The sequence below is a fragment of the Hemiscyllium ocellatum genome, chromosome 28 (assembly GCF_020745735.1).
Source record: "Hemiscyllium ocellatum isolate sHemOce1 chromosome 28, sHemOce1.pat.X.cur, whole genome shotgun sequence".
Taxonomy (NCBI): domain Eukaryota; kingdom Metazoa; phylum Chordata; class Chondrichthyes; order Orectolobiformes; family Hemiscylliidae; genus Hemiscyllium; species Hemiscyllium ocellatum.
Window position 1 is genome coordinate 44,918,064 of NC_083428.1, and position 20,456 is coordinate 44,938,519.

General features: G+C 44.4%; 1 protein-coding gene across 1 annotated transcript in view; it reads left to right on the forward strand.

The window, feature by feature from the left end:
- Positions 1 to 20,456, forward strand: part of LOC132829244 (scaffold attachment factor B1-like) — a 115,756-nt gene that overhangs the window by 1,302 nt on the left and 93,998 nt on the right. The gene's annotated exons all lie outside the window — the stretch shown is intronic.

A 20,456-nucleotide genomic window follows, 5' to 3' on the forward strand; every position in this document is an offset into this window, starting at 1 on the left:
ATGACTAGAGGCTGGAATTGAACTCCGATCCCTGGGCTGAGAAAGCAGTGCTAACCCCTATGCTGCCCCTTTGGTTTTGTTTCAGACAGATGCAGAGAGTTGTGCTTGTGTGTGAAATGTATAGTGGTGTAAGGTTAGCTGTACTAAGACAAGAACCCACAATGCCGGTTGAGGCCATACACAGGGGTACCAAACTCTGCCTTGTTGCATAGCCCGCAGTCCATCTTAGTCACCCAAAGATCTGAAGCCAGGTGTCCTCGATTGCTGAAGGGTTACCTGCCTGGGAGGAAACCTCCATGTCTTTGGATTGTTGCATAGGGTCCATTCATCCATTGGTGTAGTATCTGCTTGATCTTGCCAATATATTATGCTTTGGGGCATCCTTGCCTGTAGCATATGATAGGTAGTGTTGACAGAGACACAGGAGGACCAGCCATGCAGAGAAAGCCATTTTCCCCTCTCACATAAAAGAGGAGAATACAGAAATACCAGAAAACTTGGCACTGGAAAACCTAAATAAAAAAAAACAGAAATTAGTGCAGGAACACAGCAGGTCTGGCAGCACAAGTGGAGAGAAACCAGAGTTAACATTTTGGGTCAAGTGACGCCTCTTCAGATTGGAGGGAGACCTCATTTCTAAACACTGGTTCAGTTCTAATCTAATCCCACAAAGGAAACAAACTTTTAGCATCTACTTTCGCAAATCCTCTCAGGATTCAGTAGGGTGACATCATTCTTCTGAGCTCAGACACAAAAATACAGGTCATAGCCTATCCAAAGTTTCTAGTTCCAGTAAAATGCTGAGTCCCAATATCAATTATGAACATTTCCTAAACTGCTTCTATCATAGTTAGAGATCTCTTAGTGAGTGTACATGACTCCAGTTGTGGCCCTATAACTAAAGCAAAGTGTCCATTCAGTTAGATTCTATACCTTTTGTAATAAACAAACAACATTTAGTTAGCAATGTAGGTACAGCAAAAAACTAAGGCGGCTAAGTTTGTGATTCATGTACCAGGACCCTCAGATTCCTCTATACTTGACAGTTCTGAAATCACTCCTCAGTCATGATAGAGGATTCATGGGTCAGACAGGCATTTCTGTAGCCAGTGTGCCTTCAGGATGGTATATTACTATCTGGTACCAGGGTCAAGGATATCCCAGCGTGGCTGGGGAACATTGCCCTGTTCACCCACTAATAGAACAGAGGTCATGGTTGATGTTGGTCCCAATGACTTTGGTATGAAGGTAGATGTGGTCCTGAAATCAAAATTGAGAGAGTTAGGTACAACATTAGCAAGCAGGATTTCAAAATGTAGTAATCTCTGAAATGCCACTTGGCAAGTGATTACAGAAATAAGAGGATAAGACAGATGAATGCACAACTAGAAAAATGATACAAGAGGGAGGGCTTTTGATTCCACCTCTGGGAGAGATGATACCTGTACAAGTTGAGCAAGTTGTCCCTGAACAGAGCTGGGATTGAGTTACTTGGAGAGTGTTTTGTTTGTGCTATGGGAAGACTTTAAAGTGGCAGGGGCGTAGGAACTAAGTGGATGTAAGAGAGGAGAAAACCAGGGTTCACAAGATATTCCCAAGATGCAACTGGCACAAGCATTGACTTCACCTATTAACTTGCTATGGTCTGAATGTTACTGACCAGACCAGGCTCCTTCAAAATATTTTAGGAAGTTAGCCTAGACTCTGACTTATTCTTATTTTAAAGGCAAATGCAACACATCCATTCCAGATGGAATTTGACTGGTCAAACTAGTCAATGTAAAGCAAATCTCAAATTTATTCAAACACTATCATTAAAATCTAACAAAAGAAAAGAAAGAAGACCTTAGAATAACTTAACACAATAGTCTGTTATTCTTAGCTGTCCCAATAAAGTAACATCCCTTAAGTATACCTTTTGGCAAAAAAGGCAAATTAATCCACCAATCTAGCAAGAGGACCCCCATCATTTGGCTGTAATCAAGAATGGGAAAAAATGCTTCAACTTCAAGCCCATAACAGCAACTGCTGAAAGCTAACTAAAAATCCTTGATCTGAGAGAGCTTGACCACACCCACTCAGGCTGCTTCTATTGTTCCAACTTTTAAAACCTCCCAAGGCATCACAAGTTGTTTTTCTTCTCAGACTGCTCAGCCTATGTCCCCTAGACTTGGTGTCAAAGAAACCAGGACAAAACAGCATCACCACAAGTAAAGGAGGAAATAAAACAAAGTCCAATTCACGGTTACAGTGCATGTGTGTGAATACACAGTATAGTAAATGATGGTGTGAAGTTATAGGTGCAGATTGTTAAGTGGAAAAATCATGTTGTAGTGATAAGAATTTAGACAGGAGGAAAAACAAGATGAGGTGATAACTACTCCAGGCTATAAGATATTCAGAAAAGACAGAAAATGAAGTAAAGAGAGGAGGGTGGTAATTTTGGTTGAAAGAGGGCATTGCAGTGCTGGAGAAAGACAATGCCTTGGAGAGTTCAAGGGCAGAATTGATGTGGCCAGAACGAAAGAAGAAAAAAAAAGGTACAATTACATTGTTTGCTGTAATCCATAGACTCTATACAAGTGGAAAAAGGATAGAGTGTAAGAAATGAGCAGGGAAATTAGAGAAATGGCAACATTATAACAGGATCCTCAATTTCCCAAATATGGACTGGGATACTGATAGTGAAGGACAGTAAGGGGTAGGTGTTCCTGGATTGCATGCAGGAGAATGTCTTACAGCAGTGTGTGTCCATTCCAACGAGAAACAATGCATTAAAATCTGGTTTGTGGAAATTAAGCGAGTCAAATTAATCAAGTGTCAATGGGAGAACATTTTAGGAGATACTGATCATTAATTCATAAGGTTCAAGATGGAAAATGGTATGCATAAATCCCAAGTGAGAAAAAAAAAGTTAAATTGGAGGAAAGTGACCTTCAATGGAGTGAAAACAGAGCTGGTAGGATTGACCAGATCACATCGTTAGAGGGAAAAAAAAACAGTAATTGAATAATGGGCTACCTCCAAAGATGATGTGGCTTGGAAACAGTCGAGGTATGCTCCTTCAGATGATAACCGTACAAGTAACAAACTCAGAACACTGCATGTAAAGGGATAGACATTAGAAGGAATATCGTATGTTCAGAGAGGAATTGAGAGGACGGGGATGCAAGTATAGCTGAGGTGTTCAATTAATACATTGCATCTGTCTTTACTAAAAACGAGAGAAATACTGCCAAGGCCATGCTGACAGAGGAGGGAACGCAGCCACAAGAAAGGTTCAGATTGGTAAAGTAGTGGTGTTGGTTAGACTTGAAATTGACAAGACATTGGGACTGGATGAGATACAGCTAAGGATTATGAAGGAAACAAATGGAAATTGCAAGGGCACTGGCCACAATCTTTCTCTTACCTACACTCTGAAGGTGCCAGAAGACTGGAGAAATGCAGCAGGAAAATCAACTTTGAGCGAAAGCCCTGCATTAGGAACAGACTTACTGACATGTTTAGAAAAGCTTTGAAAAAAAAACCAAACGTCAATTAAAGTAACTGGTCTTAAATTGCTGGGCTTATCCTTATAACCCTCTTGAACAGAAGGCTCTAATGAGGGTAACACTGTTGATGTTGTGCGTGGACTTCTAGAAGGTATCTGATACAATGCCACACAGACTTGTAAATAAAGTTAGACATCATGGAATGAAAGGAGTATAGCAAAGTAGATCTAAAATTGCCTGGGGTGTTGAGTGTAATGGTCAATGGATATTCTTTGGGAGCTGGGTTTGTAGTGGAGTTACTCAAGGGTGTAGATTGAGACACTTGCTTTTCCTGACATGCATATTAATGCTCGGGATCTTAGTGTGCACAGGCCAATTTAAAAAAGAAAAAAAAAAGTGTGCACACCACAAAACCTGGAAGAATTATAAACTGAAGAAGAGGACAATGTAGAACTTCAAAAGAACAGAAGTGAACAGATGGGTGGCAGATGAGATTCATTGCTGAGAAATGGGAAGTAATGCACTTTTGTCAGAAGAACATGGAAAGTCAAACAAAATAAGGCTTTTAATTCTCAGTCAGGTGCAGCTGCAGAGGAACCTTTGTGTATATGTGTACAGATCATTGAAAGTGGCATGACAGATGGAGAGCAGCAAGTCTGTTCCGAATGCAGGGCTTTTGCTCAAAACGTTGATTTTCCTGCTCCTCGGATGCTGCCTGACCTGCTGCGCTTTTCCAGCACCAATGATCTGAACCACGGTTTCCAGCACCTGCAGTCCGCACTTTTGCCTGGAGCAGTAAGTCAACCATACAGTGTCCTCAGCTTTTTTACGTAGGATAAAGTAAAAGGACAAGGAGGTAATGCTGAAATTATATAAGACACTTGTTAGACAGCATCTGAATTATTGTCTACAGTCCACATTATAGGAAAGATATGAATGCTTGAGAGAGCGTAGAAGCAGTTTACAAGAATGGTTCTAGGGATGAAAGCCTTGCATTGAAGGATAGATTGAAGAAGATGGGTCTGTTCTCTTTGGAGATTAGAAAAAGGAGAGGGGATATCTGATAGAGTTTTCAAAACCACAAGCTTACAGGATATAATAGATAGGGAGAAACAGTTTTCCCTCAAAAGGAGCAGGGCTACATAGATTTACAGTGACCTGCAAAGGAAGAAAGGGTAAAGCTAGGAGAAAAAAATGTTGTTAAACTCGAAAGGGTGCAGAAACATTTACAAAGGATGTTGGAGGGTTTGAGAGAGAGGGAGAGGCTGAACTTTCTTTGGAGCATCAGAGGTTGAGAAACCTTAGAGGTTTCTAAAATCGTGAGGGGCATAGATAGGGTGAATAGCCAAGGTCTTTTTCCTGGGGGAAAAAATAGAAGAAAAGAAGTCCAGAATTTGAGGGCATAGGTTTAGGGAGAGGGAACGATGTTAAAATAAAATGGGACCAGAGGGTGGTGTGTGTGTATGGAATGAGCTGCCCAAGGAAGTGGTGAAAATCTGGTACAATTACAACATTGACCTTCCTGCTGCTGTTTCACACCCCCACTGATCCTGGATTATCAGGTTTAGTCTGGTGTGAAGCCTTCTTCCTGTCAGCAATTCTGCTGGAGCTATTCCTGTTGTTGTATGCGGGGTGCTCTGATAATTGAATCGGAACCCAGTTTGTTAACAAGTGATGTCATGGGCTGCTTCTTTAAGTCTGCCCTCAATGGTTGGGCAGCTCTTTCTACTAGGCCATTAGATGATGGATGGTATGGAGCTGTCAAATGCCATTTGGCTTTAGGAAATATTTGAATTCCCTCCTGGTAAATCATGTCCCATTGTCCATGACCAATACTTCTGGGAGTCCATGTATCACAAACAGTGCTCGCAGCTTCTCAAATCATCCTGGAGTTTGCCAAATGAACTTTGTGCACAAACACGTGGAATGGTGTCCACAATGGACCAGGAAAATTGAGCTGATGAAAGGACCAGCATAGTTCACACGCACCAAATCCAGAGTTTACCCAAATATCCCACAAGTGTGGGGGCACTGCTTGTGACAACTTGTGTCCTTGTTGGCACTCTAGGTACTGCCTCACCAATGCAGCTATGTCAGCATCCAACCCCAGTCACCACACAGCTTCTTTATTTTGAGAACCCTTGGATGACGCTGGTGGAGTTCAAAGTCAAGTGAGGTGCTGGAAAAGCACAGCAGGCCAGGCAGCGTCAGACAAGCAGGAGAATCAATGTTTTGGGCATAATCACTCTCCTGGTGGAGTTCATCCAGTATCTGGTGGTAACCTTTGCTCAGGACAATCACCCTTGCTCCCCACAGTAGCATGCTGTCCTTCATAGTGATCTGATATCACTGACTCCAGAAAGGTTTCAATTCCAGTAGTGATGGCCCTTTGGTTTCCTGCATTGTCACCAGCTGTTTTCATTTTGCCAGGACAGGAGTTTTTTGGGTACAGAATTGCATATTGTCAGCAATGAATAGCAGGGTGCCCACAAAGTTTAAAAACCAAATTGGAGTCTTCCAGGGGAGTACCTGCCAATGGGAGATGGCTCAAGGTATTTGCATGAGCTGCTTAGCTGTCTGCTTGGTGTTCTTACTTGTATGCACTGAGAATGAGGGCCCAACAGTGAATTCTATCAGAAGCTATCAATGTCACTGCCTTGTCCTCTTTTACTAACCTTAGCAGGGGTTTGTGGTCTGTTACAAGATTCCCATTTGTAAAAAGGTACTGGTGGAACATCCTCACACCAAAAGATGACCATCAAACCTTCCTTCTCTATGTGGGCATATTTACGTTCAGCATCAGCCAAAATCCTGGAAGCAGACCCTATTGGGAGTTTGTCTCCATTGGGCCCCTGCAGGAGGATCTGCAATTACCTACACAAGTGGTGTTCTCCAAGAGCAGTCAGACAGGTGAGGGTGTCCCCCTCCATTAGGATGCCCTGTAGTTCCCATGTTCCACTTGCCACATTTTCTAACAACAAGGCCAGCTGCAGTGCCTACTTGAAGTCCAGTTGGGTTTCAGCCAGTAGGCACTTCTGCCTAGTTAGTGCTTTGATCCCACATAGCAAATGGTCTCTCAGCATCTCATTCAGGCTTAACCTAAAACCACATGCCTCCAAGTCATCTTACCCTCATCAAAAATCCTAACAGATTTCACAGGTTCTTGAACAGCTGAGTAAATTGGATGGTGTCTCAGAATTAGAGGAGGTTTAGGGTCATAGTATTCCTGAACCAAATCCATCAACTTTTGGAAGGTTTTATTGTCTGGTGCCTCTGGGAAAGTCCAGCCCCTTACAACAGAAAGTGCTGCAGACCCACAAGAACTCAGGATTACTCATTGCTTTTCATCTACCCCCATATCATTCAACCAGAAGAGAGAGAAAAAAAAAATCACAATCTTTCCACACAGTGGACACAGTCTGCAACAGCATTATCAAATAAATCAAGCTTCCCAAATAAAGGCATGATCCCAGAAATGCTTATATCATCTTCAAGACAATTGTTGCAAGCAAGTGTTCTTCAGGCACATACCTTTTTATCCCACTGCACAGATACTGGTATCCCATCATCCTTTATTTACTTGTCCACAGTACACTGGCTGTAGCAAGCTCAGAATCAGTTGCCTGATTTGAGGAGAGGCTGATCTCCTGTTCGGTGTTTTTTTTTTTCTCTCTCTTTCTGAGAGCTAGATCTCACAGGAACAGAATCTCTGACCCTGCTGTTTGTTTTTATCTCCTATTTATTTTGGTGAGCCAGAACTTTCCTGATTGGTCCGGGTGAGCAACCCTAATTAAGGACCTTGTAGTCAACGAGGTCCACCTGGTTCCAATCACGACAGAGACAGAGAGATCACATCCCTGATGAAGGGCTGATCCTGAAACGTTGACTGTCCTGTTTGTCGGATGCTGCCTGACCTGCTGTGTATTTCCAACACCACCATTTTCGACACTGACTCTCCAGCATCTGTAATCGTCACTTTCTCCCAGATAGATTTTTGTTAGGCAAGGTTATGGGAGCAGATAGATCGGTGAAATTCAAAGGAAAACAGATCAGCAATAATCTTATTTGCAGGGCTGGCTCAAGGAGCTAAGTAGCCTCTTTCTGTTCCTAATTGGTATGTATATAAATAAGGGAGTAGGAGTGACTGGATTGCTGTCTTGGGACCTTGCATGGAAATATAGGATCACAATTGATTTCACTCTGAGCAAATGAAGGAAAAAAATTAGTAGGCAACTGAAAAAAGAACACAAGCATCTTCAGGAATATATATCATTGAAAATACTCAATAAGAGTATAGTAGGACTACTTAGGAAGATCAGGTAGATTTATGGAATGAATATTTTACATCTAAATTCATAAAAAGAGAGAATGGAGTTTATGTCAGGATTGCAGAAGAATGAGTAGAGACTGCAGAGGGTAAAATAGGTAGGAAAACAGTACTAAACAGGCTGGCATCACACACAAGCTGGAGAAAACGAGGACTGCAGATGCTGGAGATCAGAGTTGAAGAGTGCGATGCTGGAAGAGCACAGCAGGTCAGGCAGCATCCGAGGAGCAGGAGTGGGCAGCACGGTGGCACAGTGGTTAGCACTGCTGCCTCACAGCGCCTGAGACCCGGGTTCAGTTCCCGACTCAGGTGACTGACTGTGTGGAGTTTGCACGTTCTCCCCGTGTCTGCGTGGGTTTCCTCCGGGTGCTCCGGTTTCCTCCCACATTCCAAAGATGTGCGGGTCAGGTGAATTGGCCATGCTAAATTGCCCGTAGTGTTAGGTAAGGGGTAAATGTAGGGGTATGGGTGGGTTGTCGCTTCGGCGGGTCGGTGTGGACTTGTTGGGCCGAAGGTCCTGTTTCCACACTGTAAGTAATCTAAAAAAAGTAATCTAATCTAATCTAATCAACATTTCGAGCATAAGTCCCTCATCAGGATTATGTTTGAAATGTCCATTCTCTTGCTCCTCAGAGCTGTGCTTTTCCAGCACCGCACTCTCAATCACAAACAAGGGGACCAGCCCAGATGGGCTGTACCCTGATTTGCTGTTGGAAGCAAGTGTGACAATAACAAATTGAGCACAATTTTTCAGTCTTCCAAAGATATTAGAATGGTTGCAGTGGAAATTGTCGCTTAAAAGAAAGGTGAACGAGAAAAACCTGGACAAAATCTTAACAGGGTCTCAGTGACATGGACTGTACACATTGGAAATAACAAGAATGAGAGGTGATCTTATTTAACCATGCAAGATTCTTTTGGGTCTTAACAGGGTAGACAAGACGATGTTGTTTCCTCTTGTGGGAGAGTCATAGAGTCATTCAACACGGAAACAGGCCCTTCAGCCCAATTTGTCCATGCTAACCAGATTTCCTAAACTGAACTAGTCCCATTTTCCTGCATTTGGCCCATAACCCGCTAAACCTTTCCTAATAATGTACCTGTCCGAATGTCATTGAAATGTTGCAATTGGCTCACCTCTACCGGTTCCTCTGGCAGCTCGTTCCAAATACGCACCACTCTCTGTGTGAAAAAGATCCCCCTTGGCTCCCTTTTAAATTTTTCCCTTCTCATTTGAAACCGATGCCCTCTAGTTTTGGACTCCCATATACCGGAGAAAAGACCTTGGCTGTTCACCACATGATTTTATGAACCTCTCAAAGGTCACCCCTTTGCCTACTCTGCTGCAGGGAAAAAAAGTCCCAGCCGATCCAACCTCTCCCTATAACTCAAACCCTCCAGTCTCAGTAACATCCTCGTAAATATTTTTCATCTTCTCCAGTTTAATACAATTCTTTCTCTAGCAGGGTGACTCGAATTGTATACAGTACTCCAAATATGGTCTTGCCAATATCTTGTACAGCTTTATAATGACACCTCAACTCCAGTAGTCAGTGCTCTGACCGATGAAGCATGCCAAATGCTTTCTTGACTACCCTGTCTACTTGTGACACCACTGTGATGTCATTGAGAGTCTAGGACCAGAGAGCTCAATCTCAGAATAAGAGGTACCATATTTAAAACAGAGCTGACGAGGAATTTCTTCTCTCAGAGCATTGTGAATCTGTGTAATTCTTTACCACAGTCAAGAGTGTGGTGCTGGAAAAGCACAGCAGGTTGGGCAGCATCCGAGGAGCAGGAGAGTCAACGTTTTAGGCATAAGCCCTTCATCAGGAATAACTTATGCCCCAAAACATCAATTCTCCTGTTTATCGGATGCAGCCTGACCTGCTGTGCTTTTCCAGCACCACGCTCTTGACTCTGATCTCCAGCACTTTCTCCTAATTCTTTACCACAGACGGCTGTCAAAGCTGGGTCATTCAGTAAATTAGTAAGGGATTTAAGGGTTTTGGGGAAAAGGCGGGCGCTGAGGATTCTAAGATCAGCCATGATTTCATTGAATGGCAAAAACAGATCCAATGGGCTGAGTAACCAACTTCTGATTCTACATCTTAAGCAGGCTCATTTAGATGAGTTGGAAGGGTCCTGAGCAGGTGCAAACTTGATGGGATTTACAGGAAAGGTCACCAGGAAGGGGATTTGTATGCTTGGAGCTCACTTACACTTTTAGGCAGAGGGCTGCAAGCCACTGTTTGAGTCACACTTACTGCTGCCTTCCATTGTGCTGGAATCAAATGAGCATATTAGACAGGAAAATGGCTGTGACCAGACTTGGAGTGAGCTGGAAAGCAATTTCAGGTGTGAGGAGAGGCTGCATGACCCACCGATGTAAGGGCTTTTAAAGAGAAAGAACATTACTCACATACCTACGCCCTACATAGGACACAGACCTCCACGGTCCCAATTCCCTCGCCATCCTAATGCATTGCCCCTGCTCTGTGTATTGCACCTCCTTGCCACTGACATTATTGATCACCTACATTTTTGAGCATGGAGCTATGGAAGATTAGGGAAGTTGTATGAAGGGGAGGTCAAAGGTGTCGGCGTGACCTAATGCCATGTGTTTGTTCTGTGTTTCAGACATCGTATAGACTTGACCAAGGCACAGAGTTTCTCTCCTCTGTTACAAATGTGCTGCTGGCACTGTGGGTTTTTAAGAAAAATGCATTTAAATGGGCACTCCTGCTTTAAAAATCAGTGCATATTGAGTCACAATTAATTAGAATGGATGGCTTTGAGGTATGTAGGGAAGAGGTGTTGGACATTCTGGAAAGAGTGAAAATAGATAAGTCCCCTGGGCCTGATGGCATTTATCCCAGGATTCTCTGGGAAGCAAGGGGGGAGATTGCAGAGCCATTGGCCTTGATTTTTATGTCCTCGTTGTCTACAGGAATAGTGCCAGAAGACTGGAGGATAGCAAATGTGATTCCCTTGTTCAAGAAGGGGAGTAGGGATAACCCTAGTAACTATAGGCCGGTGAGTCTCACTTCTGTTGTGGGCAAAGTCTTAGAGAGAATTGTAAGGGATAGGATTTATGAACATCTGGATAGGAATAATGTGATCAAGGATAGTCAAGGTCGTGCCTCACAAACTTTATTGAATTCTTTGAGAAGGTGACTAAGGAGGTGGACGAAGGTAAAGCAGTAGATGTGGTATATATGGATTTTAGTAAGGCATTTGATAAGGTTCCCCATGGTAGGCTACTGCAAAAAATATGGAGGTATGCCATTGAGGGTGCGTTGGAGGTTTGGATTAGGAATTGGCTGGCTGGAAGAAGACAGAGGGTAGTAGTTGAGGGTAAAGGTTCATCTTGGAGTGCCGTTACTAGCGGTGTTTTGGGATCATTGCTGTTTGTCATTTTTATAAATGACCTGGAGGAGGGGCTAGAAGGTTGGGTGAGCAAGTTTGAGGATGATACGAAAGTCGGTGGAGTTGTTGACAGTGAGGCAGGATGTGGCAGGCTACAGCGGGATATAGATAAGCTGCAGAGCTGGGCAGAAAGGTGGCAAATGGAGTTCAACGTAGCTAAGTGTGAAGTGATTCACTTTGGTAAGAGTAACAAGAAGATGGGGTACTGGGCTAATGGTCGGATACTTGGTAGTGTGGATGAGCAGAGGGATCTTGGTGTCCATGTACACAGATCTCTGAAAGTTGCCTCCCAGGTAAATAGTGCTATGAAGAAGGCATATGGTGTACTGGCTTTTATTGGTAGAGGAATTGAGTTCCGGAGTCCTGAGGTCATGTTGCAGTTGTATAAGACTCTGGTATGGCCGAATCTGGAGTATTGTGCGCAGTTTTGGTCACCATACAATAGGAAGGATGTGGAGGTACTGGAACGGGTGCAGAGGAGGTTTACCAGGATATTGCCTGGTATGGTAGGAAGATCGTATGAGGAAAGGCTGAGGCACTTGGGGCTGTTTTCATTGGAGAAAAGAAGGTTTAGGGGTGACTTGATAGAGGTGTACAAGATGATTAGGGTTTAGATAGGGTTGACCATGAGAACCTTTTTCCACGTATGGAGTCAGCTATTACGAGGGGGCATAGCTTTAAATTAAGGAGTGATAGGTATAGGACAGTTGTTAGGGGTAGATTCTTTACTCAGCGAGTCGTGAGTTCATGGAATGCCCTGCCAGTAGCAGTGGTGGACTCTCCCTCTTTATGGGCATTTAAACGGGCATTGGATAGGCATATGGAGGATAGTGGGCTAGTGTAGGTTAGGTGGGCTTGGGTCGGCGCAACATTGAGGGCCAAAGGGCCTGTACTGCACTGTATTTTTCTATGTTCTATGTTCTATGCATTGGAAACTAAATGAAAAAAGACGTCTCTTTAAGGTAGAGGGCACAGCAGGTCATGTTTGTTTGAGTGGAATGCCAATTGAATGGTGTCCCAATCTCAAATTCACAAAACATTCTTCTTGAATGGGCAACATAATGCACCCTGCTCAAGTGCGAAAACCGTTCTCCGTCATGATAGACAACAAATTAGGAGCCATGCAAATTGATGAATTTGAAAAAGTTGATTCCCTCAGCAAAAGACAATACATGGATCTAACACTAAGCCATGGACTAATCAGCCCTCATAGTTAGAAATATGACTCATCAGTCTGGAACAATCACTTCTCAAGTTAAAATGAGCAAAAACAATAACTGCACCCATCTTAGGGAAGCAGAACTTTATGAAATATACTTGAAGGAAATCACTCTCAGAAGGGAGTTTTGACTAAACATAGGACAACAGGAAAAGGTATATAGGAAATCAAACCAAAACCAAATGGTGAAAGAAAGTCAGGCAAAAAGAGCTGAAATCATTGAACTGGTGATGAATAAGGAACATTCTCTCCCTCCCAAAATCTGCTCTTCTAAAGTACTTATCTCGACAAGAAAATTCCATCTTTGCAACTACAGAAGTTACAAGAGGTCCAAGGTGAGAGAATGACCCTGAAACAGGCAGTCAGCATCACCTAGAGGATTGGGTATGAGGTGAACCCTGAGACAGGCAGTCAGCATCATCGAGAGTTGCCAGGGTTGGAGGGTTTGAGTGATAGGGCAAGGCTAAATAGGCCAGGGCTGTTTTCCCTAGAGCATCAGAGGCTGAGGGGTGATCTTATAGAGGTTTATATTTTTTACAAAACCTCTATAAGATCACCCCTATAAGGCAGATCACCCTTAAAAGGCAGATCACCTCTATAAGGCAGATTTCCTTCAAGTATATTTCATGAAGTTCTGCTTCCTTAAGATGGGTGCAGTTATTGGTTTTGCTCATTTTAACTTGAGAAGTGATTGTTCCAGACTGATGAGTCATATTTCTGACAATGAGGGCTGATTAGTCCAGGGACATGGATAAGGCAAATAGACAAGGTTTTTTTTCCTAGAGTGGGGGAGTCCAGAACTGGAGGGCATAGGTTTGGTGTGAGAGGGGAAAAATGTTAAGGGGCAACTTTTTCACACAGAGGGTGGTACGGTGGCACAGTGGTTAGCACTGCTGCCTCACAGCGCCAGGGACCTGGGTTCAATTCCTGCCTCAGGCAACTGACTGTGTGGAGTTTGCACGTTCTCCCCGTGTCTGCGTGGGTTTCCTCCGGGTGCTCCGGTTTCCTCCCACAGTCCAAAGATGTGCGGGTCAGGTGAATTGGCCATGCTAAATTGCCCGTAGTGTTAGGTAAGGGATATATGTAGGGGTATGGGTGGGTTGCGCTTCGGCGGGTCGGTGTGGACTTGTTGGGCCGAAGGGCCTGTTTCCACACTGTAAGTAATCTAATCTATGTATGGAATGAGCTGACAGAGAGTGTGGTGGAGGCTGGTACAATTACAGCATTTAAAAGGCATCTGGACTAGTATATGAATAGGAAGGACTTAAAGGGATACAGGCCAAGTGCAGGCAAATGGGACTAGATTAGGTTAGGAGTTGGCATGGACAGCATGGGTGAGTTGGATCAAAGGATCTGTTTCCGTGCTGTACATATCTATGACTTTAAATGGGTGTAAGGAGAACTCTGAGACAGGCAGTGAGCATCACCCAGAGGAGCAGATGGGAGGAGAACCCTGAGACAGGCAGTGAGATTCACCCAGAGGGGAAGATGGGAGGAGAACCCTGAGACAGGCAGTGAGCATCACTTCGAGAAGTAAGCAAGAAAAGGATCCTGAGACAGGCAGTCAGAGACAAAGCTAGATTTGGCACTAATTTTGCTTCCTGTTTTTCTATCTCCAATTTTATTAGTCTAAAAGGAGACAGGGTAGGATAGATGGCGATGTGAAATGGTCATCTTGCTCACCATCTGGTGAGTCACAAACACATCACCTGCAGGAAGTTTTCTCCAACTGCAAAAACACCTCAGTCCCATGATTTGGAATAGGTAGATTTACTGTGGTTAGAAGCAAAGAACGATACAGATAGCATATTTAACAAAGTGGTCATACTGTGGATAAAAAGCAAGTTGGCAGAGAGGGAATGGGTGACTGCTATGCAATCTGGAGAGACGAGGCAAATCGAGCAGCAGTCCCCTTTAGTCTGTCTCGATCACAAAATGCTTGCATTTTTTGGACACTGGTGAGGGCAATGGTTAATTAGAGGCATGTTGCAAGAGCTAAGGTTTGGGCTCTGCAAATAACTCAGTTGCATAGGCTGGAGTGAAAAAAGGCAGAAGGACAATAATGGGAGGCAATTTGGGAGAGATAGAAACAAGCTTTTCTGTGCCCATCATGTGATTCCAGGAAGGTGCCAGGATCAAGGGTGTCACAGCACAGCTGCTGAATATGTTTTTGGGGGTGGGCGAAAAGTGAGAGGTTGTGGTCTACATTAGCATCAATGACATTGGTGGAAAGAAGGATGAGATCCTGAAAGTAGAATTTAGGGAGTTAGGCAAAAGACTGGAAAGAATCAGGATTATTTTCGGTGTTACATGCTAATGGCTATAAAAATAAGAAGATTGAGTGAACAAACAGGTAACTTGAAAAATGGCGCATGAGGAAGGACTCTAGATTTCTGAGGCAGGTGAAACCTGCATAAGGAGAATAGGTTAGACCTTGACAGACCTTGTAGAGCGATTTGCAAATGCTGTTAGGTAGGGTTTAATCTAGCTTGTCAGCGGGAAATTCAGATAGAATTAAAAACAAGACTGGTTGTGGGATGCGGGAGATATACGTAAAGTGGAAAGTAGCAGAAACAAATTCTAGAATCAGCTAGAGGTAAATTACAGAATGGTGCTAAAAGGCAAAATTTAAGAACGTTCTACTGAATGCAGAGAGCATTTGCAACAAGACAGATGAATTGACCGCACAGTAGAAATAAAAGAGTTTGGTCTAATCGCCATCAAGGAGACATGGTTACATGGTGACCAAGATGGGGAACTGAGTTTTAAACATTGAGGAGGATAGGCAGAAAGGAAAAGGAGGAGGAGTAGTGATAATATTAAAGAGAGGACTCATTCTTTCAATGAGAGAGGATTTCCGATCCAACGGACAGTTTCTGGAATCTGATTGGAACGAAGAAATTGCAAGGGCAGCAAACATTGGTAAGTAATCATTTCTTGGTCACCAGACAGTGGTGGAAATGTTGGGTGAAGTTAAATCAGGAAATTAGAATTGCATATTGCAGAGGGAATGCAGTAAACGTGGTCACTTCAATCAATTGATAAACTGGATGAATTGAATGAACATCAATGTTGTGGAAATGTGTTCAAAAGGGTTTTCTGGAACTATATGATCAGGAATTAATGTCGTACATCTGCTTTATACCTATTCATATGCAATGAAAAAGGGCTAATTAATAATCTTGATCTCAAAGAACAATTATTAAATAGTGTTCGGAGCATGATAGAATTTTCCATTAAGTTTGAAAAGGTGTAGTTTAATTTGAAACTAGGGTCTTAAATCTAAACGAGGACAATTATGAAGGTATGGTGAGGAAGATTAGAAAAATGCATTAAAACGTTTGGCAGTAGATTGGCAACGGCTAATATTTCAAGCATCAATGCTTGGTTTTCAAAAAATGCACATTCCTTTAAGGCAGAACTACTTAAGAGGAAAGATGACAGAATCATGGCTAACAAGGGAAGTTAAAGAAAGCATTCTTGTACATTCTCATCCAAATCATTGATCGAGGTAACAAACAGCAATGAAAATCCTTGGAACTATAAACCAGTAAGCCGAGCATCTGTGGTAAGTAAGTTATTTGAGGAGATTCTGAGGGACAAGATATACATGGATTTGCAAAGTTAGGGTTTGATAAGGAGTAGTCAGCATGGCTTTGCACATGGGAAATTATACCTCACAAATTTGTTAGAGTTCTTTGATGAAGTGAGCAGAAAGGTTGACAAGGGCAGGGTGGTAGACGTAGTCTATATGAATTTCAGTAAGGCCTTTGATAAGGTTCCACATGGAAGGCTGCTCTGGAAGATTAGATCGCATGGAATCCAGAGGAAGCTGGTAAGTGGGATACAAGACTGGAGGCCTGTGACTAGTGGTGTACCCCGGGAATTGGTGCTGGGCCCATTATTGTTTGTTATCTTGATCAATGATTTGGATGAGAATGTACAAGGCATGATTAGTAAGTTTGCAGATGACACTAAATTAGGCAGAATTGTGGATAATGAGGAAGGATATCAGAAATTGCAGCAGAACCTTGACCAGCTTGGGAAGTGGGCCAAGAAATGGCAAATGGAGTTTAATATGGATAAATGTGAGGTCTTGCATTTGGAAAGTCAAATTAAGGTAGGAGTTTCATGGTGAATGGTAGGGCCTTAAGGAGTGTAGTGGAACAGAGGGCCTTGGAGTTTCGATGCGTTGGTTCTCTGAAAGTGTAGTCACAGGTAGACAGGACAGTGAAGAAGGCTTTTGGCACACTGGCCTTCATCAGTCAGGGCACTGAGTATAGAAGTTGGGAAGTTATGTTGCAGTTGTACAGGACTTTGGTAAGGTCGCACTTGGAGTGTTGTGTTCAATTTTGGTCACTTTGCTACAGGAAAGACCAAACTGGAAAGAGCGCAGAAGAAACTTACAACAATGTTGCCATGACTCAGGATCTAAGTTATAGGGAGAAGTTGAACAAACTAGGACTCTTTTCTTTAGAGCTCAGGAGACAGAGGGGGAGTCTTGTAGGAGAGTATAAGATCATGAGAGGTATGGATAGGGTGAATGTGCTCAGGCTTTTTCCTGTAACTTGTGGTGTACTTTAGGAGTTGTTGCTGGGTCCCTGGGGAATCGAGGACTAGAGGATATCAGTTTAAGGTTGGAGGGGAAAGAATAAAAGGGAACCTGAGAGGCAACGTTTTTGCAGAGGGTGTAATGCATATGGGATGGTTGAGGCGGGTACATTAACACCATTTAAAAGACATTTGGACAAATATATGGGTAGTGAAAGTTTAAAAAGATATGGGCCAAGGAAATGGGGTTAACGTGGATGGTCATTATGGTCAGCATGGACCAGTTTGGGCTGAAGGTCCTGACTCTGTCCGTAGGACTCTATGTGGGCACAGCTGTTGCCATACCAAGCCAAGATGCATCCAGATTGGATGCTTTCAATGGTGTATCTATAATAATAGGTTCGAGTCATTCTTGACATGCGAAATTTCCTTAGTTTTCTGAGGACATAGAGGTGTTGGTGTGCTTTCTTGACTGTAGTGTCAACATGGATGGAACAGGATAAATCATTGTTGATATTTACTCCGAACGTTAACTCTAATAAGCATTCTTCTGAACTTTCTTCTAATAAGCATTCTTTTTGACTTATTTGTAGTTGTTTAATCTTGATGACTTTCTTAGTGATGACTTTGTCAGTATTTTCTGAAAGGGAGTTTTAGTAATAATTTATAATAAACTAACCTTTAAATTGTTGAAGTGAGAAGCTTAACAGCCTGCTTATAACTGGAGTCATTGTGAATTAAAGAGAGCTTGATGAGTTATAATAACCTCTGCTGACCATTTGTTGGCTATGCCTGGTTCTATTTGACCAGTTTGTGCCTTCTGTCCACAAGTAGCTGATGTTGCACATTCAGCCCTGTGCTGTCAGTGTCAACAGTCACAGCCTGCAAAGGAACCAACTGCCACACAGTAACATCATGCCCTATGCAACACCAATCAATCAAGTTTGAACCTCCTTGGACAGAAAGAAACAACTTAGAAGGCTCCAATTAATGGGGCTTTTGACAACCTGCAATTAGATTAGATTACTTACAGTGTGGAAACAGGCCCAACAAGTCCACATCGAACCACAACCCACCCATACCCCTACATTTACCCCTTACCTAACACCACGGGCAATTTAGCATGGCCAATTCACCTGACCCGCACATCTTTGGACTGTGGGAGGAAACCGGAGCACCCGGAGGAAACCCACACAGACACGGGGAGAATGTGCAAACTCCACACAGTCAGTCGCCTGAGTCGGGAATTGAACCCGGATCTCTGGCACTGTGAGGCAGCAATGCTAACCACTGTGCCACCGTGCTGCCCATTGGTGGGAATGAATTTCATTGACTCAGCATTCATCTGAGATGGGTGTGAACAGGGGTTCACTTTCTTCATTTGACTGAAATCACCAATCAATGTAAGCTGTAAGCTGGTCTAACCATCACTGCGCCTCAGGTCCCATTCCATGATGTCCTGTTCAACCCACTGATTGCCTGCCTTCCATACCCGGGCCCAAGTGGAGCAACATTCCTGAGCCAGATATACTGGCAAACATCCACATGGATCAAAGAATGGGGAACATGGCAAGTTACTAATGAGTCCCACCTGTTGAATGACACAATTTGAATGAATATGGTTGTTCTCGCTAAACAAGTTCAGGATGAGGATTGCAGGTTAGGAGGGCAGTGCTGAGTTGAGGGAACCGACTGAGACAAGGTGGGGGGAGGGGAAATGAGGAAACTGGAGAAATCTGAATTCATACCTTGTGGTTGGAGGGTTCCCAGGCGGAAGATGAGGCGCTCCTCCTCCAGCCGTCGTGTAGTTGTGTTCTGCTGGTGGAGGAGTCCAAGGACCTGCATGTCCTCGGTGGAGTGGGAGGGAGAGTTAAAGTGTTGAGCCACGGGGTGATTGGGTTGGTTGGTTCGGGCGGCCCGGAGGTGTTCTCTGAAGCGTTCCGCAAGTAAGCGGCCTGTCTCACCAATATAGAGGAGGCCACATCGGGTGCAGCGGATGCAATAGATGATGTGTGTGGAGGTACAGGTGAACTTGTGGCGGATATGGAAGGATCCCTTGGGGCCTTGGAGGGAAGTGAGTGTGGAGGTGTGGGCGCAAGTTTTACATTTCCTGCGGTTGCAGGGGAAGGTGCCGGGGGTGGAGGTTGGGTTGGTGGGGGGTGTGGATCTGACGAGGGAGTCACGAAGGGAGTGGTCCTTGCGGAACGCTGATAGGGGAGGGGAGGGAAATATATCCTTGGTGGTGGGGTCCGTTTGGAGGTGGCGGAAATGGCGGCGGATGATACGTTGTATGCGGAGGTTGGTGGGGTGGTAGGTGAGAACCAGTGGGGTTCTGTCTTGGTGGCGGTTGGAGGAGCGGGGCTCAAGGGCGGAGGAGTGGGAAGTGGAGGAGATGCGGTGGAGGGCATCGTCGATCACGTCTGGGGGGAATCTACGGTCCTTGAAGAAGGAGGCCATCTGGGCTGTGCGGTGTTGGAATTGGTCCTCCTGGGAGCAGATGCGGCGGAGACGAAGGAATTGGGAATATGGGATGGCGTTTTTACAGGGGGCAGGGTGGGAGGAGGTGTAGTCCAGGTAGCTGTGGGAGTCAGTCGGTTTATAATAGATGTCTGTGTTGAGTCGGTCGCCCGAGATGGAAATGGAAAGGTCTAGGAAGGGGAGGGAGGAGTCTGAGACAGTCCAGGTGAATTTCAGGTCGGGATGGAAGGTGTTAGTAAAGTTGATGAACTGTTCAACCTCCTCGTGGGAGCACGAGGCAGCGCCGATACAGTCATCGATGTAGCGGAGGAAAAGGTGGGGGGTGGTGCCAGTGTAGTCGCGGAAGATGGGCTGTTCCACATATCCTACGTGCTCCCACGAGGAGGTTGAACAGTTCATCAACTTTACTAACACCTTCCATCCCGACCTGAAATTCACCTGGACTGTCTCAGACTCCTCCCTCCCCTTCCTAGACCTTTCCATTTCCATCTCGGGCGACCGACTCAACACAGACATCTATTATAAACCGACTGACTCCCACAGCTACCTGGACTACACCTCCTCCCACCCTGCCCCCTGTAAAAACGCCATCCCATATTCCCAATTCCTTCGTCTCCGCCGCATCTGCTCCCAGGAGGACCAATTCCAACACCGCACAGCCCAGATGGCCTCCTTCTTCAAGGACCGCAGATTCCCCCCAGACGTGATCGACGATGCCCTCCACCGCATCTCCTCCACTTCCCGCTCCTCCGCCCTTGAGCCCCGCTCCTCCAACCGCCACCAAGACAGAACCCCACTGGTTCTCACCTACCACCCCACCAACCTCCGCATACAACGTATCATCCGCCGCCATTTCCGCCACCTCCAAACGGACCCCACCACCAAGGATATATTTCCCTCCCCTCCCCTATCAGCGTTCCGCAAGGACCACTCCCTTCGTGACTCCCTCGTCAGATCC